The sequence below is a fragment of the Brachyhypopomus gauderio genome, chromosome 3 (assembly GCF_052324685.1).
Source record: "Brachyhypopomus gauderio isolate BG-103 chromosome 3, BGAUD_0.2, whole genome shotgun sequence".
Taxonomy (NCBI): domain Eukaryota; kingdom Metazoa; phylum Chordata; class Actinopteri; order Gymnotiformes; family Hypopomidae; genus Brachyhypopomus; species Brachyhypopomus gauderio.
Window position 1 is genome coordinate 41,949,450 of NC_135213.1, and position 24,559 is coordinate 41,974,008.

The following is a 24,559-nucleotide window of genomic DNA, read 5'->3' on the forward strand; positions in this document are numbered from 1 at the left end:
CGTTTGTACTTGTATTTTGGTGGTATTTTTGTTTTTTTTTTTGTTTGTGTGCGTTGTTTGTCTACTCTTGGAACATCCTGTGATTGGTTAGGGTAGGATTAGAGTTTAATTACGTTGGCCTCAGATTCTGGTTAATTCCAGGCTTCTTGTGCTAACCTTGTTGTTTGTTAGCTGTTGTTGGCAGTAATTAGTTGCTGCAGGTGCACTTGCCGCCATGCTCCAAGGAGTGAATTGGGGGCGGATACATTTTTTCTCCAGCTTTGTTAGTTCTTCCTCAGCCTCGCTTCTTCTTTCCTAGCCTCGTTAGCGCAGTAGGTAGCGCGTCAGTCTCATAATCTGAAGGTCGTGAGTTTGACCCTCACACGGGGCAGCAGAAGCTTTTTGAAAAGATTGACGAGCCCCCAAAAGATGCTCAAACGCTCTTTCCTTATTCACTCGCATGCTGAGCACACCCCCTACCTGAAAATAGTATTGGCACATGACTCTTACAGGTCATCCCTAGTTGATTCAAGCTGTGCTTTTTCTTTTGTAAATTCGCGTGTACACAGCAAGTTGTGTTGCATCCAATTCAATTCTCTCCACTGACCGTTCAGTCAATATCTTGATGGCGTCTGTATTGACACCTCTACTGAGACATCAAGCTGCCTCTTTGGAGCATGTTCGCTCCCAGATCAAACTGCAGTGTCGTGGTGCCAACACAGAATAATGGACCACGTCGGACACTTTTCACTTTTGATTCTTTTTGATTCACTTTTGATGACACGCTTTTGAATACCTGATCACCTGGAATTGGTACCAGCTTGAAGTTAATAGTGAGTAGACTTATGGAGATTCATTTATTTGAATTTTCTTCTCAAGCCATTTGCAACTCAGAAGCAATGACACTTGTGCACTCATCATTGAGCTTGAGGAAGTCCAAGGAATTGATCTCTATGTTACTCTCGCTCCGCCGAGCTGCGATGGCCGAAAGGTTAAGGCGTTGGACTTGAAATCCAATGGGGTTTCCCCGCGCAGGTTCGACTCCTGCTTGCAGCGTGAGTGTCTTGTTGGGCGTGTGGAAAGAGAGAGTGTGCTCTCTTCCTGCTAGCCAGTTTTAAATATGCTTCTCATGCCATTTGCAACTTTGTGCTGCCAAACTTTAGCAGTCCTAACTGATCCTGAAATAGTCCCAGGAATTGAGTTACAAATGGCTGCTTCGTCGTTACAATGTGTTGGCATGGAAATGCAGTGGGGTCTCTTGCAGCGTAGAGGATTAACTTGCCTCTCTAATGTGATTTGTGATGAGACCTTATGCCACCAGTGGGGAGAGCTCGCACTCACAGGTGCTTCATCCAAAGATCTTCATGCAACATAGCGATGTCTTGTTTCAGGTAAAAGAAAAAGTGCCACATTCTTTCATGGCCGGTCACTGGTTGCTCCGCCTTGCGCTAAAAGAGGGTCTCCCCGTCGGGGAATCGAACCCCGGTCTTCCGCGTGACAGGCGGAGATACTATCCACTATACTAACGAGGACACGTGCTGTGTCTCGCAGTGATGCTGAGTCAGGTGACGTGCACTTGTCCCCTTGATTTTAAAGTACTCTGAATCATTGTGCCTGCAAGGAGGTGGTAAAAAGAACACATTGTGGTGATATTGACTCACTGTTGCCACTCCTCTTTTACCATCGTCAGTTTGTGGACTTATGATAGGAAAAACTCAAAGAATCTTGGTGACCTACAAGTTTGATTCATCTGCCTTCCTAGTTAAGTCATGCAAACCATTTGCTGCAAAATTGGCTTTAGCTACATTGGCAATTCATTTTGTCTTCGTATTCCAGTGCATTGTACCGAACTGCAATATCCATCTTAGATCAACTGAGATTTTGCATTTCTCTCTTTCCCACATGCAAGTTCTGAATTTCTTGGCACACATTACTGCTTTGCATCTACTAAAAGCACTCCAGAGAAAGCTTCACTTCATACCTTCATGAGGTAGGTGTCGTTTGTACTTGTATTTTGGTGGTATTTTTGTTTTTTTTTTGTTTGTGTGCGTTGTTTGTCTACTCTTGGAACATCCTGTGATTGGTTAGGGTAGGATTAGAGTTTAATTACGTTGGCCTCAGATTCTGGTTAATTCCAGGCTTCTTGTGCTAACCTTGTTGTTTGTTAGCTGTTGTTGGCAGTAATTAGTTGCTGCAGGTGCACTTGCCGCCATGCTCCAAGGAGTGAATTGGGGGCGGATACATTTTTTCTCCAGCTTTGTTAGTTCTTCCTCAGCCTCGCTTCTTCTTTCCTAGCCTCGTTAGCGCAGTAGGTAGCGCGTCAGTCTCATAATCTGAAGGTCGTGAGTTTGACCCTCACACGGGGCAGCAGAAGCTTTTTGAAAAGATTGACGAGCCCCCAAAAGATGCTCAAACGCTCTTTCCTTATTCACTCGCATGCTGAGCACACCCCCTACCTGAAAATAGTATTGGCACATGACTCTTACAGGTCATCCCTAGTTGATTCAAGCTGTGCTTTTTCTTTTGTAAATTCGCGTGTACACAGCAAGTTGTGTTGCATCCAATTCAATTCTCTCCACTGACCGTTCAGTCAATATCTTGATGGCGTCTGTATTGACACCTCTACTGAGACATCAAGCTGCCTCTTTGGAGCATGTTCGCTCCCAGATCAAACTGCAGTGTCGTGGTGCCAACACAGAATAATGGACCACGTCGGACACTTTTCACTTTTGATTCTTTTTGATTCACTTTTGATGACACGCTTTTGAATACCTGATCACCTGGAATTGGTACCAGCTTGAAGTTAATAGTGAGTAGACTTATGGAGATTCATTTATTTGAATTTTCTTCTCAAGCCATTTGCAACTCAGAAGCAATGACACTTGTGCACTCATCATTGAGCTTGAGGAAGTCCAAGGAATTGATCTCTATGTTACTCTCGCTCCGCCGAGCTGCGATGGCCGAAAGGTTAAGGCGTTGGACTTGAAATCCAATGGGGTTTCCCCGCGCAGGTTCGACTCCTGCTTGCAGCGTGAGTGTCTTGTTGGGCGTGTGGAAAGAGAGAGTGTGCTCTCTTCCTGCTAGCCAGTTTTAAATATGCTTCTCATGCCATTTGCAACTTTGTGCTGCCAAACTTTAGCAGTCCTAACTGATCCTGAAATAGTCCCAGGAATTGAGTTACAAATGGCTGCTTCGTCGTTACAATGTGTTGGCATGGAAATGCAGTGGGGTCTCTTGCAGCGTAGAGGATTAACTTGCCTCTCTAATGTGATTTGTGATGAGACCTTATGCCACCAGTGGGGAGAGCTCGCACTCACAGGTGCTTCATCCAAAGATCTTCATGCAACATAGCGATGTCTTGTTTCAGGTAAAAGAAAAAGTGCCACATTCTTTCATGGCCGGTCACTGGTTGCTCCGCCTTGCGCTAAAAGAGGGTCTCCCCGTCGGGGAATCGAACCCCGGTCTTCCGCGTGACAGGCGGAGATACTATCCACTATACTAACGAGGACACGTGCTGTGTCTCGCAGTGATGCTGAGTCAGGTGACGTGCACTTGTCCCCTTGATTTTAAAGTACTCTGAATCATTGTGCCTGCAAGGAGGTGGTAAAAAGAACACATTGTGGTGATATTGACTCACTGTTGCCACTCCTCTTTTACCATCGTCAGTTTGTGGACTTATGATAGGAAAAACTCAAAGAATCTTGGTGACCTACAAGTTTGATTCATCTGCCTTCCTAGTTAAGTCATGCAAACCATTTGCTGCAAAATTGGCTTTAGCTACATTGGCAATTCATTTTGTCTTCGTATTCCAGTGCATTGTACCGAACTGCAATATCCATCTTAGATCAACTGAGATTTTGCATTTCTCTCTTTCCCACATGCAAGTTCTGAATTTCTTGGCACACATTACTGCTTTGCATCTACTAAAAGCACTCCAGAGAAAGCTTCACTTCATACCTTCATGAGGTAGGTGTCGTTTGTACTTGTATTTTGGTGGTATTTTTGTTTTTTTTTTTGTTTGTGTGCGTTGTTTGTCTACTCTTGGAACATCCTGTGATTGGTTAGGGTAGGATTAGAGTTTAATTACGTTGGCCTCAGATTCTGGTTAATTCCAGGCTTCTTGTGCTAACCTTGTTGTTTGTTAGCTGTTGTTGGCAGTAATTAGTTGCTGCAGGTGCACTTGCCGCCATGCTCCAAGGAGTGAATTGGGGGCGGATACATTTTTTCTCCAGCTTTGTTAGTTCTTCCTCAGCCTCGCTTCTTCTTTCCTAGCCTCGTTAGCGCAGTAGGTAGCGCGTCAGTCTCATAATCTGAAGGTCGTGAGTTCGACCCTCACACGGGGCAGCAGAAGCTTTTTGAAAAGATTGACGAGCCCCCAAAAGATGCTCAAACGCTCTTTCCTTATTCACTCGCATGCTGAGCACACCCCCTACCTGAAAATAGTATTGGCACATGACTCTTACAGGTCATCCCTAGTTGATTCAAGCTGTGCTTTTTCTTTTGTAAATTCACGTGTACACAGCAAGTTGTGTTGCATCCAATTCAATTCTCTCCACTGACCGTTCAGTCAATATCTTGATGGCGTCTGTATTGACACCTCTACTGAGACATCAAGCTGCCTCTTTGGAGCATGTTCGCTCCCAGATCAAACTGCAGTGTCGTGGTGCCAACACAGAATAATGGACCACGTCGGACACTTTTCACTTTTGATTCTTTTTGATTCACTTTTGATGACACGCTTTTGAATACCTGATCACCTGGAATTGGTACCAGCTTGAAGTTAATAGTGAGTAGACTTATGGAGATTCATTTATTTGAATTTTCTTCTCAAGCCATTTGCAACTCAGAAGCAATGACACTTGTGCACTCATCATTGAGCTTGAGGAAGTCCAAGGAATTGATCTCTATGTTACTCTCGCTCCGCCGAGCTGCGATGGCCGAAAGGTTAAGGCGTTGGACTTGAAATCCAATGGGGTTTCCCCGCGCAGGTTCGACTCCTGCTTGCAGCGTGAGTGTCTTGTTGGGCGTGTGGAAAGAGAGAGTGTGCTCTCTTCCTGCTAGCCAGTTTTAAATATGCTTCTCATGCCATTTGCAACTTTGTGCTGCCAAACTTTAGCAGTCCTAACTGATCCTGAAATAGTCCCAGGAATTGAGTTACAAATGGCTGCTTCGTCGTTACAATGTGTTGGCATGGAAATGCAGTGGGGTCTCTTGCAGCGTAGAGGATTAACTTGCCTCTCTAATGTGATTTGTGATGAGACCTTATGCCACCAGTGGGGAGAGCTCGCACTCACAGGTGCTTCATCCAAAGATCTTCATGCAACATAGCGATGTCTTGTTTCAGGTAAAAGAAAAAGTGCCACATTCTTTCATGGCCGGTCACTGGTTGCTCCGCCTTGCGCTAAAAGAGGGTCTCCCCGTCGGGGAATCGAACCCCGGTCTTCCGCGTGACAGGCGGAGATACTATCCACTATACTAACGAGGACACGTGCTGTGTCTCGCAGTGATGCTGAGTCAGGTGACGTGCACTTGTCCCCTTGATTTTAAAGTACTCTGAATCATTGTGCCTGCAAGGAGGTGGTAAAAAGAACACATTGTGGTGATATTGACTCACTGTTGCCACTCCTCTTTTACCATCGTCAGTTTGTGGACTTATGATAGGAAAAACTCAAAGAATCTTGGTGACCTACAGGTTTGATTCATCTGCCTTCCTAGTTAAGTCATGCGAACCATTTCCTGCAAAATTGGCTTTAGCTACATTGGCAATTCATTTTGTCTTCGTATTCCAGTGCATTGTACCGAACTGCAATATCCATCTTAGATCAACTGAGATTTTGCATTTCTCTCTTTCCCACATGCAAGTTCTGAATTTCTTGGCACACATTACTGCTTTGCATCTACTAAAAGCACTCCAGAGAAAGCTTCACTTCATACCTTCATGAGGTAGGTGTCGTTTGTACTTGTATTTTGGTGGTATTTTTGTTTTTTTTTTGTTTGTGTGCGTTGTTTGTCTACTCTTGGAACATCCTGTGATTGGTTAGGGTAGGATTAGTTTAATTACGTTGGCCTCAGATTCTGGTTAATTCCAGGCTTCTTGTGCTAACCTTGTTGTTTGTTAGCTGTTGTTGGCAGTAATTAGTTGCTGCAGGTGCACTTGCCGCCATGCTCCAAGGAGTGAATTGGGGGCGGATACATTTTTTCTCCAGCTTTGTTAGTTCTTCCTCAGCCTCGCTTCTTCTTTCCTAGCCTCGTTAGCGCAGTAGGTAGCGCGTCAGTCTCATAATCTGAAGGTCGTGAGTTCGACCCTCACACGGGGCAGCAGAAGCTTTTTGAAAAGATTGACGAGCCCCCAAAAGATGCTCAAACGCTCTTTCCTTATTCACTCGCATGCTGACACACCCCCTACCTGAAAATAGTATTGGCACATGACTCTTACAGGTCATCCCTAGTTGATTCAAGCTGTGCTTTTTCTTTTGTAAATTCGCGTGTACACAGCAAGTTGTGTTGCATCCAATTCAATTCTCTCCACTGACCGTTCAGTCAATACCTTGATGGCGTCTGTATTGACACCTCTACTGAGACATCAAGCTGCCTCTTTGGAGCATGTTTGCTCCCAGATCAAACTGCAGTGTCGTGGAGCCAACACAGAATAATGGACCACGTCGGACACTTTTCACTTTTGATTCTTTTTGATTCACTTTTGATGACACGCTTTTGAATACCTGATCACCTGGAATTGGTACCAGCTTGAAGTTAATAGTGAGTAGACTTATCGAGATTCATTTATTTGAATTTTCTTCTCAAGCCATTTGCAACTCAGAAGCAATGACACTTGTGCACTCATCATTGAGCTTGAGGAAGTCCAAGGAATTGATCTCTATGTTACTCTCGCTCCGCCGAGCTGCGATGGCCGAGAGGTTAAGGCGTTGGACTTGAAATCCAATGGGGTTTCCCCGCGCAGGTTCGACTCCTGCTTGCAGCGTGAGTGTCTTGTTGGGCGTGTGGAAAGAGAGAGTGTGCTCTCTTCCTGCTAGCCAGTTTTAAATATGCTTCTCATGCCATTTGCAACTTTGTGCTGCCAAACTTTAGCAGTCCTAACTGATCCTGAAATAGTCCCAGGAATTGAGTTACAAATGGCTGCTTCGTCGTTACAATGTGTTGGCATGGAAATGCAGTGGGGTCTCTTGCAGCTTAGAGGATTAACTTGCCTCTCTAATGTGATTTGTGATGAGACCTTATGCCACCAGTGGGGAGAGCTTGCACTCACAGGTGCTTCATCCAAAGATCTTCATGCAACATAGCGATGTCTTGTTTCAGGTAAAAGAAAAAGTGCCACATTCTTTCATGGCCGGTCACTGGTTGCTCCGCCTTGCGCTAAAAGAGGGTCTCCCCGTCGGGGAATCGAACCCCGGTCTTCCGCGTGACAGGCGGAGATACTATCCACTATACTAACGAGGACACATGCTGTGGCTCGCAGTGATGCTGAGTCAGGTGACGTGCACTTGTCCCCTTGATTTTAAAGTACTCTGAATCATTGTGCCTGCAAGGAGGTGGTAAAAAGAACACATTGTGGTGATATTGACTCACTGTTGCCACTCCTCTTTTACCATCGTCAGTTTGTGGACTTATGATAGGAAAAACTCAAAGAATCTTGGTGACCTACAGGTTTGATTCATCTGCCTTCCTAGTTAAGTCATGCGAACCATTTCCTGCAAAATTGGCTTTAGCTACATTGGCAATTCATTTTGTCTTCGTATTCCAGTGCATTGTAACGAACTGCAATATCCATCTTAGATCAACTGAGATTTTGCATTTCTCTCTTTCCCACATGCAAGTTCTGAATTTCTTGGCACACATTACTGCTTTGCATCTACTAAAAGCACTCCAGAGAAAGCTTCACTTCATACCTTCATGAGGTAGGTGTCGTTTGTACTTGTATTTTGGTGGTATTTTTGTTTTTTTTTTGTTTGTGTGCGTTGTTTGTTTACTCTTGGAACATCCTGTGATTGGTTAGGGTAGGATTAGAGTTTAATTACGTTGGCCTCAGATTCTGGTTAATTCCAGGCTTCTTGTGCTAACCTTGTTGTTTGTTAGCTGTTGTTGGCAGTAATTAGTTGCTGCAGGTGCACTTGCCGCCATGCTCCAAGGAGTGAATTGGGGGCGGATACATTTTTTCTCCAGCTTTGTTAGTTCTTCCTCAGCCTCGCTTCTTCTTTCCTAGCCTCGTTAGCGCAGTAGGTAGCGCGTCAGTCTCATAATCTGAAGGTCGTGAGTTCGACCCTCACACGGGGCAGCAGAAGCTTTTTGAAAAGATTGACGAGCCCCCAAAAGATGCTCAAACGCTCTTTCCTTATTCACTCGCATGCTGAGCACACCCCCTACCTGAAAATAGTATTGGCACATGACTCTTACAGGTCATCCCTAGTTGATTCAAGCTGTGCTTTTTCTTTTGTAAATTCGCGTGTGCACAGCAAGTTGTGTTGCATCCAATTCAATTCTCTCCACTGACCGTTCAGTCAATACCTTGATGGCGTCTGTATTGACACCTCTACTGAGACATCAAGCTGCCTCTTTGGAGCATGTTTGCTCCCAGATCAAACTGCAGTGTCGTGGAGCCAACACAGAATAATGGACCACGTCGGACACTTTTCACTTTTGATTCTTTTTGATTCACTTTTGATGACACGCTTTTGAATACCTGATCACCTGGAATTGGTACCAGCTTGAAGTTAATAGTGAGTAGACTTATGGAGATTCATTTATTTGAATTTTCTTCTCAAGCCATTTGCAACTCAGAAGCAATGACACTTGTGCACTCATCATTGAGCTTGAGGAAGTCCAAGGAATTGATCTCTATGTTACTCTCGCTCCGCCGAGCTGCGATGGCCGAGAGGTTAAGGCGTTGGACTTGAAATCCAATGGGGTTTCCCCGCGCAGGTTCGACTCCTGCTTGCAGCGTGAGTGTCTTGTTGAGCGTGTGGAAAGAGAGAGTGTGCTCTCTTCCTGCTAGCCAGTTTTAAATATGCTTCTCATGCCATTTGCAACTTTGTGCTGCCAAACTTTAGCAGTCCTAACTGATCCTGAAATAGTCCCAGGAATTGAGTTACAAATGGCTGCTTCGTCGTTACAATGTGTTGGCATGGAAATGCAGTGGGGTCTCTTGCAGCTTAGAGGATTAACTTGCCTCTCTAATGTGATTTGTGATGAGACCTTATGCCACCAGTGGGGAGAGCTTGCACTCACAGGTGCTTCATCCAAAGATCTTCATGCAACATAGCGATGTCTTGTTTCAGGTAAAAGAAAAAGTGCCACATTCTTTCATGGCCGGTCACTGGTTGCTCCGCCTTGCGCTAAAAGAGGGTCTCCCCGTCGGGGAATCGAACCCCGGTCTTCCGCGTGACAGGCGGAGATACTATCCACTATACTAACGAGGACACATGCTGTGGCTCGCAGTGATGCTGAGTCAGGTGACGTGCACTTGTCCCCTTGATTTTAAAGTACTCTGAATCATTGTGCCTGCAAGGAGGTGGTAAAAAGAACACATTGTGGTGATATTGACTCACTGTTGCCACTCCTCTTTTACCATCGTCAGTTTGTGGACTTATGATAGGAAAAACTCAAAGAATCTTGGTGACCTACAGGTTTGATTCATCTGCCTTCCTAGTTAAGTCATGCGAACCATTTCCTGCAAAATTGGCTTTAGCTACATTGGCAATTCATTTTGTCTTCGTATTCCAGTGCATTGTACCGAACTGCAATATCCATCTTAGATCAACTGAGATTTTGCATTTCTCTCTTTCCCACATGCAAGTTCTGAATTTCTTGGCACACATTACTGCTTTGCATCTACTAAAAGCACTCCAGAGAAAGCTTCACTTCATACCTTCATGAGGTAGGTGTCGTTTGTACTTGTATTTTGGTGGTATTTTTGTTTTTTTTTTGTTTGTGTGCGTTGTTTGTCTACTCTTGGAACATCCTGTGATTGGTTAGGGTAGGATTAGAGTTTAATTACGTTGGCCTCAGATTCTGGTTAATTCCAGGCTTCTTGTGCTAACCTTGTTGTTTGTTAGCTGTTGTTGGCAGTAATTAGTTGCTGCAGGTGCACTTGCCGCCATGCTCCAAGGAGTGAATTGGGGGCGGATACATTTTTTCTCCAGCTTTGTTAGTTCTTCCTCAGCCTCGCTTCTTCTTTCCTAGCCTCGTTAGCGCAGTAGGTAGCGCGTCAGTCTCATAATCTGAAGGTCGTGAGTTCGACCCTCACACGGGGCAGCAGAAGCTTTTTGAAAAGATTGACGAGCCCCCAAAAGATGCTCAAACGCTCTTTCCTTATTCACTCGCATGCTGAGCACACCCCCTACCTGAAAATAGTATTGGCACATGACTCTTACAGGTCATCCCTAGTTGATTCAAGCTGTGCTTTTTCTTTTGTAAATTCGCGTGTGCACAGCAAGTTGTGTTGCATCCAATTCAATTCTCTCCACTGACCGTTCAGTCAATACCTTGATGGCGTCTGTATTGACACCTCTACTGAGACATCAAGCTGCCTCTTTGGAGCATGTTTGCTCCCAGATCAAACTGCAGTGTCGTGGAGCCAACACAGAATAATGGACCACGTCGGACACTTTTCACTTTTGATTCTTTTTGATTCACTTTTGATGACACGCTTTTGAATACCTGATCACCTGGAATTGGTACCAGCTTGAAGTTAATAGTGAGTAGACTTATCGAGATTCATTTATTTGAATTTTCTTCTCAAGCCATTTGCAACTCAGAAGCAATGACACTTGTGCACTCATCATTGAGCTTGAGGAAGTCCAAGGAATTGATCTCTATGTTACTCTCGCTCCGCCGAGCTGCGATGGCCGAGAGGTTAAGGCGTTGGACTTGAAATCCAATGGGGTTTCCCCGCGCAGGTTCGACTCCTGCTTGCAGCGTGAGTGTCTTGTTGGGCGTGTGGAAAGAGAGAGTGTGCTCTCTTCCTGCTAGCCAGTTTTAAATATGCTTCTCATGCCATTTGCAACTTTGTGCTGCCAAACTTTAGCAGTCCTAACTGATCCTGAAATAGTCCCAGGAATTGAGTTACAAATGGCTGCTTCGTCGTTACAATGTGTTGGCATGGAAATGCAGTGGGGTCTCTTGCAGCTTAGAGGATTAACTTGCCTCTCTAATGTGATTTGTGATGAGACCTTATGCCACCAGTGGGGAGAGCTTGCACTCACAGGTGCTTCATCCAAAGATCTTCATGCAACATAGCGATGTCTTGTTTCAGGTAAAAGAAAAAGTGCCACATTCTTTCATGGCCGGTCACTGGTTGCTCCGCCTTGCGCTAAAAGAGGGTCTCCCCGTCGGGGAATCGAACCCCGGTCTTCCGCGTGACAGGCGGAGATACTATCCACTATACTAACGAGGACACATGCTGTGGCTCGCAGTGATGCTGAGTCAGGTGACGTGCACTTGTCCCCTTGATTTTAAAGTACTCTGAATCATTGTGCCTGCAAGGAGGTGGTAAAAAGAACACATTGTGGTGATATTGACTCACTGTTGCCACTCCTCTTTTACCATCGTCAGTTTGTGGACTTATGATAGGAAAAACTCAAAGAATCTTGGTGACCTACAGGTTTGATTCATCTGCCTTCCTAGTTAAGTCATGCGAACCATTTCCTGCAAAATTGGCTTTAGCTACATTGGCAATTCATTTTGTCTTCGTATTCCAGTGCATTGTAACGAACTGCAATATCCATCTTAGATCAACTGAGATTTTGCATTTCTCTCTTTCCCACATGCAAGTTCTGAATTTCTTGGCACACATTACTGCTTTGCATCTACTAAAAGCACTCCAGAGAAAGCTTCACTTCATACCTTCATGAGGTAGGTGTCGTTTGTACTTGTATTTTGGTGGTATTTTTGTTTTTTTTTTGTTTGTGTGCGTTGTTTGTTTACTCTTGGAACATCCTGTGATTGGTTAGGGTAGGATTAGAGTTTAATTACGTTGGCCTCAGATTCTGGTTAATTCCAGGCTTCTTGTGCTAACCTTGTTGTTTGTTAGCTGTTGTTGGCAGTAATTAGTTGCTGCAGGTGCACTTGCCGCCATGCTCCAAGGAGTGAATTGGGGGCGGATACATTTTTTCTCCAGCTTTGTTAGTTCTTCCTCAGCCTCGCTTCTTCTTTCCTAGCCTCGTTAGCGCAGTAGGTAGCGCGTCAGTCTCATAATCTGAAGGTCGTGAGTTCGACCCTCACACGGGGCAGCAGAAGCTTTTTGAAAAGATTGACGAGCCCCCAAAAGATGCTCAAACGCTCTTTCCTTATTCACTCGCATGCTGAGCACACCCCCTACCTGAAAATAGTATTGGCACATGACTCTTACAGGTCATCCCTAGTTGATTCAAGCTGTGCTTTTTCTTTTGTAAATTCGCGTGTGCACAGCAAGTTGTGTTGCATCCAATTCAATTCTCTCCACTGACCGTTCAGTCAATACCTTGATGGCGTCTGTATTGACACCTCTACTGAGACATCAAGCTGCCTCTTTGGAGCATGTTTGCTCCCAGATCAAACTGCAGTGTCGTGGAGCCAACACAGAATAATGGACCACGTCGGACACTTTTCACTTTTGATTCTTTTTGATTCACTTTTGATGACACGCTTTTGAATACCTGATCACCTGGAATTGGTACCAGCTTGAAGTTAATAGTGAGTAGACTTATGGAGATTCATTTATTTGAATTTTCTTCTCAAGCCATTTGCAACTCAGAAGCAATGACACTTGTGCACTCATCATTGAGCTTGAGGAAGTCCAAGGAATTGATCTCTATGTTACTCTCGCTCCGCCGAGCTGCGATGGCCGAGAGGTTAAGGCGTTGGACTTGAAATCCAATGGGGTTTCCCCGCGCAGGTTCGACTCCTGCTTGCAGCGTGAGTGTCTTGTTGGGCGTGTGGAAAGAGAGAGTGTGCTCTCTTCCTGCTAGCCAGTTTTAAATATGCTTCTCATGCCATTTGCAACTTTGTGCTGCCAAACTTTAGCAGTCCTAACTGATCCTGAAATAGTCCCAGGAATTGAGTTACAAATGGCTGCTTCGTCGTTACAATGTGTTGGCATGGAAATGCAGTGGGGTCTCTTGCAGCTTAGAGGATTAACTTGCCTCTCTAATGTGATTTGTGATGAGACCTTATGCCACCAGTGGGGAGAGCTTGCACTCACAGGTGCTTCATCCAAAGATCTTCATGCAACATAGCGATGTCTTGTTTCAGGTAAAAGAAAAAGTGCCACATTCTTTCATGGCCGGTCACTGGTTGCTCCGCCTTGCGCTAAAAGAGGGTCTCCCCGTCGGGGAATCGAACCCCGGTGTTCCGCGTGACAGGCGGAGATACTATCCACTATACTAACGAGGACACATGCTGTGGCTCGCAGTGATGCTGAGTCAGGTGACGTGCACTTGTCCCCTTGATTTTAAAGTACTCTGAATCATTGTGCCTGCAAGGAGGTGGTAAAAAGAACACATTGTGGTGATATTGACTCACTGTTGCCACTCCTCTTTTACCATCGTCAGTTTGTGGACTTATGATAGGAAAAACTCAAAGAATCTTGGTGACCTACAGGTTTGATTCATCTGCCTTCCTAGTTAAGTCATGCGAACCATTTCCTGCAAAATTGGCTTTAGCTACATTGGCAATTCATTTTGTCTTCGTATTCCAGTGCATTGTACCGAACTGCAATATCCATCTTAGATCAACTGAGATTTTGCATTTCTCTCTTTCCCACATGCAAGTTCTGAATTTCTTGGCACACATTACTGCTTTGCATCTACTAAAAGCACTCCAGAGAAAGCTTCACTTCATACCTTCATGAGGTAGGTGTCGTTTGTACTTGTATTTTGGTGGTATTTTTGTTTTTTTTTTGTTTGTGTGCGTTGTTTGTCTACTCTTGGAACATCCTGTGATTGGTTAGGGTAGGATTAGAGTTTAATTACGTTGGCCTCAGATTCTGGTTAATTCCAGGCTTCTTGTGCTAACCTTGTTGTTTGTTAGCTGTTGTTGGCAGTAATTAGTTGCTGCAGGTGCACTTGCCGCCATGCTCCAAGGAGTGAATTGGGGGCGGATACATTTTTTCTCCAGCTTTGTTAGTTCTTCCTCAGCCTCGCTTCTTCTTTCCTAGCCTCGTTAGCGCAGTAGGTAGCGCGTCAGTCTCATAATCTGAAGGTCGTGAGTTCGACCCTCACACGGGGCAGCAGAAGCTTTTTGAAAAGATTGACGAGCCCCCAAAAGATGCTCAAACGCTCTTTCCTTATTCACTCGCATGCTGAGCACACCCCCTACCTGAAAATAGTATTGGCACATGACTCTTACAGGTCATCCCTAGTTGATTCAAGCTGTGCTTTTTCTTTTGTAAATTCGCGTGTGCACAGCAAGTTGTGTTGCATCCAATTCAATTCTCTCCACTGACCGTTCAGTCAATACCTTGATGGCGTCTGTATTGACACCTCTACTGAGACATCAAGCTGCCTCTTTGGAGCATGTTTGCTCCCAGATCAAACTGCAGTGTCGTGGAGCCAACACAGAATAATGGACCACGTCGGACACTTTTCACTTTTGATTCTTTTTGATTCACTTTTGATGACACGCTTTTGAATACCTGATCACCTGGAATTGGTACCAGCTTGAAGTTAATAGTGAGTAGACTTATGGAGATTCATTTATTTGAATTTTCTTCTCAAGCCATTTGCAACTCAGAAGCAATGACACTTGTGCACTCATCATTGAGCTTGAGGAAGTCCAAGGAATTGATCTCTATGTTACTCTCGCTCCGCCGAGCTGCGATGGCCGAGAGGTTAAGGCGTTGGACTTGAAATCCAATGGGGTTTCCCCGCGCAGGTTCGACTCCTGCTTGCAGCGTGAGTGTCTTGTTGGGCGTGTGGAAAGAGAGAGTGTGCTCTCTTCCTGCTAGCCAGTTTTAAATATGCTTCTCATGCCATTTGCAACTTTGTGCTGCCAAACTTTAGCAGTCCTAACTGATCCTGAAATAGTCCCAGGAATTGAGTTACAAATGGCTGCTTCGTCGTTACAATGTGTTGGCATGGAAATGCAGTGGGGTCTCTTGCAGCGTAGAGGATTAACTTGCCTCTCTAATGTGATTTGTGATGAGACCTTATGCCACCAGTGGGGAGAGCTCGCACTCACAGGTGCTTCATCCAAAGATCTTCATGCAACATAGCGATGTCTTGTTTCAGGTAAAAGAAAAAGTGCCACATTCTTTCATGGCCGGTCACTGGTTGCTCCGCCTTGCGCTAAAAGAGGGTCTCCCCGTCGGGGAATCGAACCCCGGTCTTCCGCGTGACAGGCGGAGATACTATCCACTATACTAACGAGGACACGTGCTGTGTCTCGCAGTGATGCTGAGTCAGGTGACGTGCACTTGTCCCCTTGATTTTAAAGTACTCTGAATCATTGTGCCTGCAAGGAGGTGGTAAAAAGAACACATTGTGGTGATATTGACTCACTGTTGCCACTCCTCTTTTACCATCGTCAGTTTGTGGACTTATGATAGGAAAAACTCAAAGAATCTTGGTGACCTACAAGTTTGATTCATCTGCCTTCCTAGTTAAGTCATGCAAACCATTTGCTGCAAAATTGGCTTTAGCTACATTGGCAATTCATTTTGTCTTCGTATTCCAGTGCATTGTACCGAACTGCAATATCCATCTTAGATCAACTGAGATTTTGCATTTCTCTCTTTCCCACATGCAAGTTCTGAATTTCTTGGCACACATTACTGCTTTGCATCTACTAAAAGCACTCCAGAGAAAGCTTCACTTCATACCTTCATGAGGTAGGTGTCGTTTGTACTTGTATTTTGGTGGTATTTTTGTTTTTTTTTTTGTTTGTGTGCGTTGTTTGTCTACTCTTGGAACATCCTGTGATTGGTTAGGGTAGGATTAGAGTTTAATTACGTTGGCCTCAGATTCTGGTTAATTCCAGGCTTCTTGTGCTAACCTTGTTGTTTGTTAGCTGTTGTTGGCAGTAATTAGTTGCTGCAGGTGCACTTGCCGCCATGCTCCAAGGAGTGAATTGGGGGCGGATACATTTTTTCTCCAGCTTTGTTAGTTCTTCCTCAGCCTCGCTTCTTCTTTCCTAGCCTCGTTAGCGCAGTAGGTAGCGCGTCAGTCTCATAATCTGAAGGTCGTGAGTTCGACCCTCACACGGGGCAGCAGAAGCTTTTTGAAAAGATTGACGAGCCCCCAAAAGATGCTCAAACGCTCTTTCCTTATTCACTCGCATGCTGAGCACACCCCCTACCTGAAAATAGTATTGGCACATGACTCTTACAGGTCATCCCTAGTTGATTCAAGCTGTGCTTTTTCTTTTGTAAATTCGCGTGTACACAGCAAGTTGTGTTGCATCCAATTCAATTCTCTCCACTGACCGTTCAGTCAATATCTTGATGGCGTCTGTATTGACACCTCTACTGAGACATCAAGCTGCCTCTTTGGAGCATGTTCGCTCCCAGATCAAACTGCAGTGTCGTGGTGCCAACACAGAATAATGGACCACGTCGGACACTTTTCACTTTTGATTCTTTTTGATTCACTTTTGATGACACGCTTTTGAATACCTGATCACCTGGAATTGGTACCAGCTTGAAGTTAATAGTGAGTAGACTTATGGAGATTCATTTATTTGAATTTTCTTCTCAAGCCATTTGCAACTCAGAAGCAATGACACTTGTGCACTCATCATTGAGCTTGAGGAAGTCCAAGGAATTGATCTCTATGTTACTCTCGCTCCGCCGAGCTGCGATGGCCGAAAGGTTAAGGCGTTGGACTTGAAATCCAATGGGGTTTCCCCGCGCAGGTTCGACTCCTGCTTGCAGCGTGAGTGTCTTGTTGGGCGTGTGGAAAGAGAGAGTGTGCTCTCTTCCTGCTAGCCAGTTTTAAATATGCTTCTCATGCCATTTGCAACTTTGTGCTGCCAAACTTTAGCAGTCCTAACTGATCCTGAAATAGTCCCAGGAATTGAGTTACAAATGGCTGCTTCGTCGTTACAATGTGTTGGCATGGAAATGCAGTGGGGTCTCTTGCAGCGTAGAGGATTAACTTGCCTCTCTAATGTGATTTGTGATGAGACCTTATGCCACCAGTGGGGAGAGCTCGCACTCACAGGTGCTTCATCCAAAGATCTTCATGCAACATAGCGATGTCTTGTTTCAGGTAAAAGAAAAAGTGCCACATTCTTTCATGGCCGGTCACTGGTTGCTCCGCCTTGCGCTAAAAGAGGGTCTCCCCGTCGGGGAATCGAACCCCGGTCTTCCGCGTGACAGGCGGAGATACTATCCACTATACTAACGAGGACACGTGCTGTGTCTCGCAGTGATGCTGAGTCAGGTGACGTGCACTTGTCCCCTTGATTTTAAAGTACTCTGAATCATTGTGCCTGCAAGGAGGTGGTAAAAAGAACACATTGTGGTGATATTGACTCACTGTTGCCACTCCTCTTTTACCATCGTCAGTTTGTGGACTTATGATAGGAAAAACTCAAAGAATCTTGGTGACCTACAGGTTTGATTCATCTGCCTTCCTAGTTAAGTCATGCGAACCATTTCCTGCAAAATTGGCTTTAGCTACATTGGCAATTCATTTTGTCTTCGTATTCCAGTGCATTGTACCGAACTGCAATATCCATCTTAGATCAACTGAGATTTTGCATTTCTCTCTTTCCCACATGCAAGTTCTGAATTTCTTGGCACACATTACTGCTTTGCATCTACTAAAAGCACTCCAGAGAAAGCTTCACTTCATACCTTCATGAGGTAGGTGTCGTTTGTACTTGTATTTTGGTGGTATTTTTGTTTTTTTTTTGTTTGTGTGCGTTGTTTGTCTACTCTTGGAACATCCTGTGATTGGTTAGGGTAGGATTAGTTTAATTACGTTGGCCTCAGATTCTGGTTAATTCCAGGCTTCTTGTGCTAAGCTTGTTGTTTGTTAGCTGTTGTTGGCAGTAATTAGTTGCTGCAGGTGCACTTGCCGCCATGCTCCAAGGAGTGAATTGGGGGCGGATACATTTTTTCTCCAGCTTTGTTAGTTCTTCCTCAGCCTCGCTTCTTCTTTCCTAGCCTCGTTAGCGCAGTAGGTAGCGCGTCAGTCTCATAATCTGAAGGTCGTGAGTTCGACCCTCACACGGGGCAGCAGAAGCTTTTTGAAAAGATTGACGAGCCCCCAAAAGATGCTCAAACGCTCTTTCCTTATTCACTCGCATGCTGAGCACACCCCCTACCTGAAAATAGTATTGGCACATGACTCTTACAGGTCATCCCTAGTTGATTCAAGCTGTGCTTTTTCTTTTGTAAATTCGCGTGTACACAGCAAGTTGTGTTGCATCCAATTCAATTCTCTCCACTGACCGTTCAGTCAATACCTTGATGGCGTCTGTATTGACACCTCTACTGAGACATCAAGCTGCCTCTTTGGAGCATGTTTGCTCCCAGATCAAACTGCAGTGTCGTGGAGCCAACACAGAATAATGGACCACGTCGGACACTTTTCACTTTTGATTCTTTTTGATTCACTTTTGATGACACGCTTTTGAATACCTGATCACCTGGAATTGGTACCAGCTTGAAGTTAATAGTGAGTAGACTTATGGAGATTCATTTATTTGAATTTTCTTCTCAAGCCATTTGCAACTCAGAAGCAATGACACTTGTGCACTCATCATTGAGCTTGAGGAAGTCCAAGGAATTGATCTCTATGTTACTCTCGCTCCGCCGAGCTGCGATGGCCGAGAGGTTAAGGCGTTGGACTTGAAATCCAATGGGGTTTCCCCGCGCAGGTTCGACTCCTGCTTGCAGCGTGAGTGTCTTGTTGGGCGTGTGGAAAGAGAGAGTGTGCTCTCTTCCTGCTAGCCAGTTTTAAATATGCTTCTCATGCCATTTGCAACTTTGTGCTGCCAAACTTTAGCAGTCCTAACTGATCCTGAAATAGTCCCAGGAATTGAGTTACAAATGGCTGCTTCGTCGTTACAATGTGTTGGCATGGAAATGCAGTGGGGTCTCTTGCAGCTTAGAGGATTAACTTGCCTCTCTAATGTGATTTGTGATGAGACCTTATGCCACCAGTGGGGAGAGCTTGCACTCACAGGTGCTTCATCCAAAGATCTTCATGCAACATAGCGATGTCTTGTTTCAGGTAAAAGAAAAAGTGCCACATTCTTTCATGGCCGGTCACTGGTTGCTCCGCCTTGCGCTAAAAGAGGGTCTCCCCGTCGGGGAATCGAACCCCGGTCTTCCGCGTGACAGGCGGAGATACTATCCACTATACTAACGAGGACACGTGCTGTGTCTCGCAGTGATGCTGAGTCAGGTGACGTGCACTTGTCCCCTTGATTTTAAAGTACTCTGAATCATTGTGCCTGCAAGGAGGTGGTAAAAAGAACACATTGTGGTGATATTGACTCACTGTTGCCACTCCTCTTTTACCATCGTCAGTTTGTGGACTTATGATAGGAAAAACTCAAAGAATCTTGGTGACCTACAGGTTTGATTCATCTGCCTTCCTAGTTAAGTCATGCGAACCATTTCCTGCAAAATTGGCTTTAGCTACATTGGCAATTCATTTTGTCTTCGTATTCCAGTGCATTGTACCGAACTGCAATATCCATCTTAGATCAACTGAGATTTTGCATTTCTCTCTTTCCCACATGCAAGTTCTGAATTTCTTGGCACACATTACTGCTTTGCATCTACTAAAAGCACTCCAGAGAAAGCTTCACTTCATACCTTCATGAGGTAGGTGTCGTTTGTACTTGTATTTTGGTGGTATTTTTGTTTTTTTTTTGTTTGTGTGCGTTGTTTGTTTACTCTTGGAACATCCTGTGATTGGTTAGGGTAGGATTAGAGTTTAATTACGTTGGCCTCAGATTCTGGTTAATTCCAGGCTTCTTGTGCTAACCTTGTTGTTTGTTAGCTGTTGTTGGCAGTAATTAGTTGCTGCAGGTGCACTTGCCGCCATGCTCCAAGGAGTGAATTGGGGGCGGATACATTTTTTCTCCAGCTTTGTTAGTTCTTCCTCAGCCTCGCTTCTTCTTTCCTAGCCTCGTTAGCGCAGTAGGTAGCGCGTCAGTCTCATAATCTGAAGGTCGTGAGTTCGACCCTCACACGGGGCAGCAGAAGCTTTTTGAAAAGATTGACGAGCCCCCAAAAGATGCTCAAACGCTCTTTCCTTATTCACTCGCATGCTGAGCACACCCCCTACCTGAAAATAGTATTGGCACATGACTCTTACAGGTCATCCCTAGTTGATTCAAGCTGTGCTTTTTCTTTTGTAAATTCGCGTGTGCACAGCAAGTTGTGTTGCATCCAATTCAATTCTCTCCACTGACCGTTCAGTCAATACCTTGATGGCGTCTGTATTGACACCTCTACTGAGACATCAAGCTGCCTCTTTGGAGCATGTTTGCTCCCAGATCAAACTGCAGTGTCGTGGAGCCAACACAGAATAATGGACCACGTCGGACACTTTTCACTTTTGATTCTTTTTGATTCACTTTTGATGACACGCTTTTGAATACCTGATCACCTGGAATTGGTACCAGCTTGAAGTTAATAGTGAGTAGACTTATGGAGATTCATTTATTTGAATTTTCTTCTCAAGCCATTTGCAACTCAGAAGCAATGACACTTGTGCACTCATCATTGAGCTTGAGGAAGTCCAAGGAATTGATCTCTATGTTACTCTCGCTCCGCCGAGCTGCGATGGCCGAGAGGTTAAGGCGTTGGACTTGAAATCCAATGGGGTTTCCCCGCGCAGGTTCGACTCCTGCTTGCAGCGTGAGTGTCTTGTTGGGCGTGTGGAAAGAGAGAGTGTGCTCTCTTCCTGCTAGCCAGTTTTAAATATGCTTCTCATGCCATTTGCAACTTTGTGCTGCCAAACTTTAGCAGTCCTAACTGATCCTGAAATAGTCCCAGGAATTGAGTTACAAATGGCTGCTTCGTCGTTACAATGTGTTGGCATGGAAATGCAGTGGGGTCTCTTGCAGCTTAGAGGATTAACTTGCCTCTCTAATGTGATTTGTGATGAGACCTTATGCCACCAGTGGGGAGAGCTTGCACTCACAGGTGCTTCATCCAAAGATCTTCATGCAACATAGCGATGTCTTGTTTCAGGTAAAAGAAAAAGTGCCACATTCTTTCATGGCCGGTCACTGGTTGCTCCGCCTTGCGCTAAAAGAGGGTCTCCCCGTCGGGGAATCGAACCCCGGTCTTCCGCGTGACAGGCGGAGATACTATCCACTATACTAACGAGGACACCTGCTGTGGCTCGCAGTGATGCTGAGTCAGGTGACGTGCACTTGTCCCCTTGATTTTAAAGTACTCTGAATCATTGTGCCTGCAAGGAGGTGGTAAAAAGAACACATTGTGGTGATATTGACTCACTGTTGCCACTCCTCTTTTACCATCGTCAGTTTGTGGACTTATGATAGGAAAAACTCAAAGAATCTTGGTGACCTACAGGTTTGATTCATCTGCCTTCCTAGTTAAGTCATGCGAACCATTTGCTGCAAAATTGGCTTTAGCTACATTGGCAATTCATTTTGTCTTTGTATTCCAGTGCATTGTACCGAACTGCAATATCCATCTTAGATCAACTGAGATTTTGCATTTCTCTCTTTCCCACATGCAAGTTCTGAATTTCTTGGCACACATTACTGCTTTGCATCTACTAAAAGCACTCCAGAGAAAGCTTCACTTCATACCTTCATGAGGTAGGTGTCGTTTGTACTTGTATTTTGGTGGTATTTTTGTTTTTTTTTTGTTTGTGTGCGTTGTTTGTTTACTCTTGGAACATCCTGTGATTGGTTAGGGTAGGATTAGAGTTTAATTACGTTGGCCTCAGATTCTGGTTAATTCCAGGCTTCTTGTGCTAACCTTGTTGTTTGTTAGCTGTTGTTGGCAGTAATTAGTTGCTGCAGGTGCACTTGCCGCCATGCTCCAAGGAGTGAATTGGGGGCGGATACATTTTTTCTCCAGCTTTGTTAGTTCTTCCTCAGCCTCGCTTCTTCTTTCCTAGCCTCGTTAGCGCAGTAGGTAGCGCGTCAGTCTCATAATCTGAAGGTCGTGAGTTCGACCCTCACACGGGGCAGCAGAAGCTTTTTGAAAAGATTGACGAGCCCCCAAAAGATGCTCAAACGCTCTTTCCTTATTCACTCGCATGCTGAGCACACCCCCTACCTGAAAATAGTATTGGCACATGACTCTTACAGGTCATCCCTAGTTGATTCAAGCTGTGCTTTTTCTTTTGTAAATTCGCGTGTGCACAGCAAGTTGTGTTGCATCCAATTCAATTCTCTCCACTGACCGTTCAGTCAATACCTTGATGGCGTCTGTATTGACACCTCTACTGAGACATCAAGCTGCCTCTTTGGAGCATGTTTGCTCCCAGATCAAACTGCAGTGTCGTGGAGCCAACACAGAATAATGGACCACGTCGGACACTTTTCACTTTTGATTCTTTTTGATTCACTTTTGATGACACGCTTTTGAATACCTGATCACCTGGAATTGGTACCAGCTTGAAGTTAATAGTGAGTAGACTTATGGAGATTCATTTATTTGAATTTTCTTCTCAAGCCATTTGCAACTCAGAAGCAATGACACTTGTGCACTCATCATTGAGCTTGAGGAAGTCCAAGGAATTGATCTCTATGTTACTCTCGCTCCGCCGAGCTGCGATGGCCGAGAGGTTAAGGCGTTGGACTTGAAATCCAATGGGGTTTCCCCGCGCAGGTTCGACTCCTGCTTGCAGCGTGAGTGTCTTGTTGGGCGTGTGGAAAGAGAGAGTGTGCTCTCTTCCTGCTAGCCAGTTTTAAATATGCTTCTCATGCCATTTGCAACTTTGTGCTGCCAAACTTTAGCAGTCCTAACTGATCCTGAAATAGTCCCAGGAATTGAGTTACAAATGGCTGCTTCGTCGTTACAATGTGTTGGCATGGAAATGCAGTGGGGTCTCTTGCAGCTTAGAGGATTAACTTGCCTCTCTAATGTGATTTGTGATGAGACCTTATGCCACCAGTGGGGAGAGCTTGCACTCACAGGTGCTTCATCCAAAGATCTTCATGCAACATAGCGATGTCTTGTTTCAGGTAAAAGAAAAAGTGCCACATTCTTTCATGGCCGGTCACTGGTTGCTCCGCCTTGCGCTAAAAGAGGGTCTCCCCGTCGGGGAATCGAACCCCGGTCTTCCGCGTGACAGGCGGAGATACTATCCACTATACTAACGAGGACACCTGCTGTGGCTCGCAGTGATGCTGAGTCAGGTGACGTGCACTTGTCCCCTTGATTTTAAAGTACTCTGAATCATTGTGCCTGCAAGGAGGTGGTAAAAAGAACACATTGTGGTGATATTGACTCACTGTTGCCACTCCTCTTTTACCATCGTCAGTTTGTGGACTTATGATAGGAAAAACTCAAAGAATCTTGGTGACCTACAGGTTTGATTCATCTGCCTTCCTAGTTAAGTCATGCGAACCATTTGCTGCAAAATTGGCTTTAGCTACATTGGCAATTCATTTTGTCTTTGTATTCCAGTGCATTGTACCGAACTGCAATATCCATCTTAGATCAACTGAGATTTTGCATTTCTCTCTTTCCCACATGCAAGTTCTGAATTTCTTGGCACACATTACTGCTTTGCATCTACTAAAAGCACTCCAGAGAAAGCTTCACTTCATACCTTCATGAGGTAGGTGTCGTTTGTACTTGTATTTTGGTGGTATTTTTGTTTTTTTTTTTGTTTGTGTGCGTTGTTTGTCTACTCTTGGAACATCCTGTGATTGGTTAGGGTAGGATTAGAGTTTAATTACGTTGGCCTCAGATTCTGGTTAATTCCAGGCTTCTTGTGCTAACCTTGTTGTTTGTTAGCTGTTGTTGGCAGTAATTAGTTGCTGCAGGTGCACTTGCCGCCATGCTCCAAGGAGTGAATTGGGGGCGGATACATTTTTTCTCCAGCTTTGTTAGTTCTTCCTCAGCCTCGCTTCTTCTTTCCTAGCCTCGTTAGCGCAGTAGGTAGCGCGTCAGTCTCATAATCTGAAGGTCGTGAGTTCGACCCTCACACGGGGCAGCAGAAGCTTTTTGAAAAGATTGACGAGCCCCCAAAAGATGCTCAAACGCTCTTTCCTTATTCACTCGCATGCTGAGCACACCCCCTACCTGAAAATAGTATTGGCACATGACTCTTACAGGTCATCCCTAGTTGATTCAAGCTGTGCTTTTTCTTTTGTAAATTCGCGTGTACACAGCAAGTTGTGTTGCATCCAATTCAATTCTCTCCACTGACCGTTCAGTCAATATCTTGATGGCGTCTGTATTGACACCTCTACTGAGACATCAAGCTGCCTCTTTGGAGCATGTTCGCTCCCAGATCAAACTGCAGTGTCGTGGTGCCAACACAGAATAATGGACCACGTCGGACACTTTTCACTTTTGATTCTTTTTGATTCACTTTTGATGACACGCTTTTGAATACCTGATCACCTGGAATTGGTACCAGCTTGAAGTTAATAGTGAGTAGACTTATGGAGATTCATTTATTTGAATTTT

General features: G+C 44.9%; 37 non-coding genes across 37 annotated transcripts; 25 read left to right on the forward strand and 12 right to left on the reverse strand.

The window, feature by feature from the left end:
• Window positions 1–297: 297 nt before the first annotated feature.
• On the forward strand, window positions 298–370 carry trnam-cau (transfer RNA methionine (anticodon CAU)). The gene has a single exon. It is a non-coding gene; the product is annotated as a tRNA-Met (tRNA).
• A 583-nt stretch (window positions 371–953) lies between these two features.
• On the forward strand, window positions 954–1,035 carry trnas-uga (transfer RNA serine (anticodon UGA)). Its single transcript has one exon. It is a non-coding gene; the product is annotated as a tRNA-Ser (tRNA).
• A 404-nt stretch (window positions 1,036–1,439) lies between these two features.
• On the reverse strand, window positions 1,440–1,511 carry trnad-guc (transfer RNA aspartic acid (anticodon GUC)). Its single transcript has one exon. It is a non-coding gene; the product is annotated as a tRNA-Asp (tRNA).
• Window positions 1,512–2,273: 762 nt separating this feature from the next.
• Window positions 2,274–2,346, forward strand: trnam-cau (transfer RNA methionine (anticodon CAU)). The gene has a single exon. It is a non-coding gene; the product is annotated as a tRNA-Met (tRNA).
• Window positions 2,347–2,929: 583 nt separating this feature from the next.
• Window positions 2,930–3,011, forward strand: trnas-uga (transfer RNA serine (anticodon UGA)). Its single transcript has one exon. It is a non-coding gene; the product is annotated as a tRNA-Ser (tRNA).
• A 404-nt stretch (window positions 3,012–3,415) lies between these two features.
• trnad-guc (transfer RNA aspartic acid (anticodon GUC)) lies at window positions 3,416–3,487 on the reverse strand. Its single transcript has one exon. It is a non-coding gene; the product is annotated as a tRNA-Asp (tRNA).
• A 763-nt stretch (window positions 3,488–4,250) lies between these two features.
• On the forward strand, window positions 4,251–4,323 carry trnam-cau (transfer RNA methionine (anticodon CAU)). Its single transcript has one exon. It is a non-coding gene; the product is annotated as a tRNA-Met (tRNA).
• Window positions 4,324–4,906: 583 nt separating this feature from the next.
• On the forward strand, window positions 4,907–4,988 carry trnas-uga (transfer RNA serine (anticodon UGA)). The gene has a single exon. It is a non-coding gene; the product is annotated as a tRNA-Ser (tRNA).
• A 404-nt stretch (window positions 4,989–5,392) lies between these two features.
• Window positions 5,393–5,464, reverse strand: trnad-guc (transfer RNA aspartic acid (anticodon GUC)). Its single transcript has one exon. It is a non-coding gene; the product is annotated as a tRNA-Asp (tRNA).
• A 760-nt stretch (window positions 5,465–6,224) lies between these two features.
• Window positions 6,225–6,297, forward strand: trnam-cau (transfer RNA methionine (anticodon CAU)). Its single transcript has one exon. It is a non-coding gene; the product is annotated as a tRNA-Met (tRNA).
• Window positions 6,298–6,879: 582 nt separating this feature from the next.
• trnas-uga (transfer RNA serine (anticodon UGA)) lies at window positions 6,880–6,961 on the forward strand. The gene has a single exon. It is a non-coding gene; the product is annotated as a tRNA-Ser (tRNA).
• Window positions 6,962–7,365: 404 nt separating this feature from the next.
• Window positions 7,366–7,437, reverse strand: trnad-guc (transfer RNA aspartic acid (anticodon GUC)). The gene has a single exon. It is a non-coding gene; the product is annotated as a tRNA-Asp (tRNA).
• A 762-nt stretch (window positions 7,438–8,199) lies between these two features.
• Window positions 8,200–8,272, forward strand: trnam-cau (transfer RNA methionine (anticodon CAU)). Its single transcript has one exon. It is a non-coding gene; the product is annotated as a tRNA-Met (tRNA).
• Window positions 8,273–8,855: 583 nt separating this feature from the next.
• trnas-uga (transfer RNA serine (anticodon UGA)) lies at window positions 8,856–8,937 on the forward strand. Its single transcript has one exon. It is a non-coding gene; the product is annotated as a tRNA-Ser (tRNA).
• A 404-nt stretch (window positions 8,938–9,341) lies between these two features.
• trnad-guc (transfer RNA aspartic acid (anticodon GUC)) lies at window positions 9,342–9,413 on the reverse strand. The gene has a single exon. It is a non-coding gene; the product is annotated as a tRNA-Asp (tRNA).
• A 762-nt stretch (window positions 9,414–10,175) lies between these two features.
• On the forward strand, window positions 10,176–10,248 carry trnam-cau (transfer RNA methionine (anticodon CAU)). The gene has a single exon. It is a non-coding gene; the product is annotated as a tRNA-Met (tRNA).
• Window positions 10,249–10,831: 583 nt separating this feature from the next.
• Window positions 10,832–10,913, forward strand: trnas-uga (transfer RNA serine (anticodon UGA)). The gene has a single exon. It is a non-coding gene; the product is annotated as a tRNA-Ser (tRNA).
• Window positions 10,914–11,317: 404 nt separating this feature from the next.
• Window positions 11,318–11,389, reverse strand: trnad-guc (transfer RNA aspartic acid (anticodon GUC)). The gene has a single exon. It is a non-coding gene; the product is annotated as a tRNA-Asp (tRNA).
• Window positions 11,390–12,151: 762 nt separating this feature from the next.
• trnam-cau (transfer RNA methionine (anticodon CAU)) lies at window positions 12,152–12,224 on the forward strand. The gene has a single exon. It is a non-coding gene; the product is annotated as a tRNA-Met (tRNA).
• Window positions 12,225–12,807: 583 nt separating this feature from the next.
• Window positions 12,808–12,889, forward strand: trnas-uga (transfer RNA serine (anticodon UGA)). Its single transcript has one exon. It is a non-coding gene; the product is annotated as a tRNA-Ser (tRNA).
• A 404-nt stretch (window positions 12,890–13,293) lies between these two features.
• On the reverse strand, window positions 13,294–13,365 carry trnad-guc (transfer RNA aspartic acid (anticodon GUC)). The gene has a single exon. It is a non-coding gene; the product is annotated as a tRNA-Asp (tRNA).
• Window positions 13,366–14,127: 762 nt separating this feature from the next.
• trnam-cau (transfer RNA methionine (anticodon CAU)) lies at window positions 14,128–14,200 on the forward strand. The gene has a single exon. It is a non-coding gene; the product is annotated as a tRNA-Met (tRNA).
• Window positions 14,201–14,783: 583 nt separating this feature from the next.
• On the forward strand, window positions 14,784–14,865 carry trnas-uga (transfer RNA serine (anticodon UGA)). The gene has a single exon. It is a non-coding gene; the product is annotated as a tRNA-Ser (tRNA).
• A 404-nt stretch (window positions 14,866–15,269) lies between these two features.
• Window positions 15,270–15,341, reverse strand: trnad-guc (transfer RNA aspartic acid (anticodon GUC)). Its single transcript has one exon. It is a non-coding gene; the product is annotated as a tRNA-Asp (tRNA).
• A 763-nt stretch (window positions 15,342–16,104) lies between these two features.
• On the forward strand, window positions 16,105–16,177 carry trnam-cau (transfer RNA methionine (anticodon CAU)). Its single transcript has one exon. It is a non-coding gene; the product is annotated as a tRNA-Met (tRNA).
• Window positions 16,178–16,760: 583 nt separating this feature from the next.
• On the forward strand, window positions 16,761–16,842 carry trnas-uga (transfer RNA serine (anticodon UGA)). Its single transcript has one exon. It is a non-coding gene; the product is annotated as a tRNA-Ser (tRNA).
• Window positions 16,843–17,246: 404 nt separating this feature from the next.
• trnad-guc (transfer RNA aspartic acid (anticodon GUC)) lies at window positions 17,247–17,318 on the reverse strand. Its single transcript has one exon. It is a non-coding gene; the product is annotated as a tRNA-Asp (tRNA).
• A 760-nt stretch (window positions 17,319–18,078) lies between these two features.
• On the forward strand, window positions 18,079–18,151 carry trnam-cau (transfer RNA methionine (anticodon CAU)). Its single transcript has one exon. It is a non-coding gene; the product is annotated as a tRNA-Met (tRNA).
• Window positions 18,152–18,734: 583 nt separating this feature from the next.
• On the forward strand, window positions 18,735–18,816 carry trnas-uga (transfer RNA serine (anticodon UGA)). Its single transcript has one exon. It is a non-coding gene; the product is annotated as a tRNA-Ser (tRNA).
• Window positions 18,817–19,220: 404 nt separating this feature from the next.
• Window positions 19,221–19,292, reverse strand: trnad-guc (transfer RNA aspartic acid (anticodon GUC)). Its single transcript has one exon. It is a non-coding gene; the product is annotated as a tRNA-Asp (tRNA).
• Window positions 19,293–20,054: 762 nt separating this feature from the next.
• trnam-cau (transfer RNA methionine (anticodon CAU)) lies at window positions 20,055–20,127 on the forward strand. Its single transcript has one exon. It is a non-coding gene; the product is annotated as a tRNA-Met (tRNA).
• Window positions 20,128–20,710: 583 nt separating this feature from the next.
• Window positions 20,711–20,792, forward strand: trnas-uga (transfer RNA serine (anticodon UGA)). Its single transcript has one exon. It is a non-coding gene; the product is annotated as a tRNA-Ser (tRNA).
• A 404-nt stretch (window positions 20,793–21,196) lies between these two features.
• Window positions 21,197–21,268, reverse strand: trnad-guc (transfer RNA aspartic acid (anticodon GUC)). The gene has a single exon. It is a non-coding gene; the product is annotated as a tRNA-Asp (tRNA).
• A 762-nt stretch (window positions 21,269–22,030) lies between these two features.
• Window positions 22,031–22,103, forward strand: trnam-cau (transfer RNA methionine (anticodon CAU)). The gene has a single exon. It is a non-coding gene; the product is annotated as a tRNA-Met (tRNA).
• Window positions 22,104–22,686: 583 nt separating this feature from the next.
• Window positions 22,687–22,768, forward strand: trnas-uga (transfer RNA serine (anticodon UGA)). The gene has a single exon. It is a non-coding gene; the product is annotated as a tRNA-Ser (tRNA).
• A 404-nt stretch (window positions 22,769–23,172) lies between these two features.
• On the reverse strand, window positions 23,173–23,244 carry trnad-guc (transfer RNA aspartic acid (anticodon GUC)). The gene has a single exon. It is a non-coding gene; the product is annotated as a tRNA-Asp (tRNA).
• A 763-nt stretch (window positions 23,245–24,007) lies between these two features.
• trnam-cau (transfer RNA methionine (anticodon CAU)) lies at window positions 24,008–24,080 on the forward strand. The gene has a single exon. It is a non-coding gene; the product is annotated as a tRNA-Met (tRNA).
• The last annotated feature ends 479 nt before the right edge of the window (window positions 24,081–24,559 follow it).